General features: G+C 27.6%; 2 protein-coding genes across 3 annotated transcripts in view; one reads left to right on the top strand and one right to left on the bottom strand.

Annotated features, from left to right (window-relative positions):
* Nucleotides 1-2,751, bottom strand: part of LOC108686596 (uncharacterized MFS-type transporter C09D4.1) — a 67,882-nt gene that overhangs the window by 44,285 nt on the left and 20,846 nt on the right. The gene's annotated exons all lie outside the window — the stretch shown is intronic.
* Nucleotides 1-2,751, top strand: part of LOC108686496 — a 31,417-nt gene that overhangs the window by 11,885 nt on the left and 16,781 nt on the right. The window lies entirely within an intron of this gene.

The following is a 2,751-nucleotide window of genomic DNA, read 5'->3' as shown; positions in this document are numbered from 1 at the left end:
TGTCAAGTTAAAATTTCAATGTATATAGATTTTAATAAAGTTTTTATAATTCTTATCTGTTAATTGCAGAAATAATAAGATTTGAAAAGTTTTAAGCTATCAAACAATTATCAAATTTTTTTCTGATTCATTCGAAAACCTAATTTAATTAAAATATTTATGTGTATATAGTTTTAATTAGTTTAATTTTATTTGAAATGTTTACAAATTTATCCTTAAAGCTCTCATTAAACATACAATTTTACAGAATGGATTCCTGTTCATATTCGTTCATATTCGTTCATCTATTTATTCAAAATAAAAATAAAAAAACAGAAAATAAATAAAAATAGAAATAAATGAAAATCGCACGATGCCTTAATACTTAGTGATCAGATAATTACATCGCATTGCGCAAAAAAACAAGGATTGATTTATTGATCTCTTTAGTAATTCGTGATCGATCGAAAAACACGCTCACAAATCGCGCGACGAGCTTTCTCATACTTATACTAAAATATCAAGGCTGATACTAATTACGATGGCACGATAAGAGGTGATACCGGATGAAGAAGTGAGAGCTTAAATCTTCTCATATTCGAGAAATCGATTTAAAGATCTTGGAATCTGGACATTAACCAACACTTTTGATCTCGCACGTAAATATTCTTATAAATGACTTAGTTTTTGCATCACAAGTGCAAAAAAATTCTGTATATCAAAATCAAATTAAAATAAGAATATACAAGTTACTCTATTTATACATAAGCCATTTTCACTTCCGATTATTTTTTTTTGACAATCAAATCTTGTATTTAATAATTAAAGCAAATATATTTTTAATATCTACTCTAAAAAGTCTGATTGCTCGAGAGACAAAATTATTTCTTCGATTTTTGTCTTTAGAATCCATAGTATTTGGAAAATACAAATTCTGTTTATTATTTCAAAGATTCGTGCAAAACACATCACTAATTGAGCGATAAATCGCATTATTCGGCACGAATTATTGTTTTTTTTTATTTCGGTTATTATATTTTCTTTAATCATTTGTCATGATCGCATCAGTATTTTCAATTCTTTTATTGTAGAAAACACTATCAAAAAAATCCTTATCTTGTTCTTCTCTCATCAATTTTTGTTCGCAATTACGAACTACGTTACGGAAAGACTTTTCTATTTGATATGCCATTAACTCATTTAATTAATACACTTTTACAAGTAATTAATACACTTTTAAGTAAAATATTTTTCTTTTGTTCTTTATATATTATATGAGTAATGAAATCTAGATTTCTAATAATAATAAGTGTTATACCATATACAAAAATCCATATAAAAAAAAAAAGAATTCTTGTGTGTAAAAAAATACAGATAAACCGTTTATTGGCATTCTAGAACAAGTCTTCTACGAATACAGAACATGTAGTTAATAAAGCAAAAAAGAGGATAGTCTTATTGAGCTCTCTCGTTATCGTCACGCGTCTTTTATCAACTGCACAACTGAACAAACGAGATACCTTTAAGCCGAGAAATCGTGACAACCTTCGAGCGTATTTAACCAAGCGTATTTAACATAGTCCGTCAAAATAATCTTTATGTAAACTATATAAAAATGAAATAGCCAATTTATTATGTTCCACTCGCGATAGACATTTTTGGAAGATGCGACGATGTTCCGCCCAATCGATTCGTATACTATGCACGCTTGTATTGCAAAATATTTCACAGATGCCTATTATTTTTTTAATCACTTAGAGCATTTATTTCAAGAACTGAAATATTTAATGCTGGAAGTAAAAACAATTCGCATCCTATTCCATGTAAAATTTTTTACCTCTTCATCGAGAAATCTAAGATTAATAGTTAACTAGACATGCGATAAACGCGCAGTAGATAAATATCTACTTTCTAAGTAATTGCAATATTCTTTTATTGAGTACTCGTAAAACTCACATGTTTTATTTCAAATATCACATAAAAGTACAAGTATCTGATTGATATTGGCAATAAAATAAACTGAACAATCTAAAAAAAGTGGAATAAAATTATTACATAATATTTCCGTATTAGGTGCGGCTTCTTGATATACGAAATAAAATCATGCATGTTGGGAACATCGAGAAACGTAATATGCTCGATCATGATGTTTATCATATTTTATCATAACTGCATCATTTTTACAAAAAGGAATATAATCAAAAGAATCTCTTAAAGTTCTATAAATGTTAACATCGTCACGCTTCAACATTTGCTATGCAAATGAGAACTTAAAAATTGCACTGATGGAAAAAACTGACGTCATTATGCATGTATAATAATATTTACGAAAGTCATGTGCATGTAAAAACAGAATAATCACGATTAACCTTTCGACAGTAATTTTGTTCACTCCGATTGTCTTCGATGCAATAAATAATACGTGTCACTGAGATACAGAATTATTATAGTATAAATAAACGATGTCTTCTAAATAGATGTGGAAAATATTTTACTTTCGAAATATGACGGTATTTTTTAAACTAGCCATAGAAATAAAAAAAATACATATCTCAATTACAGAGATAATAAATGATAAATGTTCTCTGTGATATCGCATGGATAGAATATTCCTTTTAGTATTTGGACTATTTTCATTACGAGTCCTAAAAGGGAAACATCGTCATATTTTTCAAGAAATTAAGGCAAAACAATTTATATTCTTCGAAATAATTCTATAAATTGCGAATGACTCAGTAAGATGAGTCTAGTTATTCTTATCAAAGATATACT

This window comes from Atta colombica, unplaced genomic scaffold (assembly GCF_001594045.1).
Source record: "Atta colombica isolate Treedump-2 unplaced genomic scaffold, Acol1.0 scaffold187, whole genome shotgun sequence".
NCBI classification, from domain to species: domain Eukaryota; kingdom Metazoa; phylum Arthropoda; class Insecta; order Hymenoptera; family Formicidae; genus Atta; species Atta colombica.
Note: the sequence above shows the minus strand (reverse complement) of the source record. Positions and strands in the feature narration are given on the sequence as shown.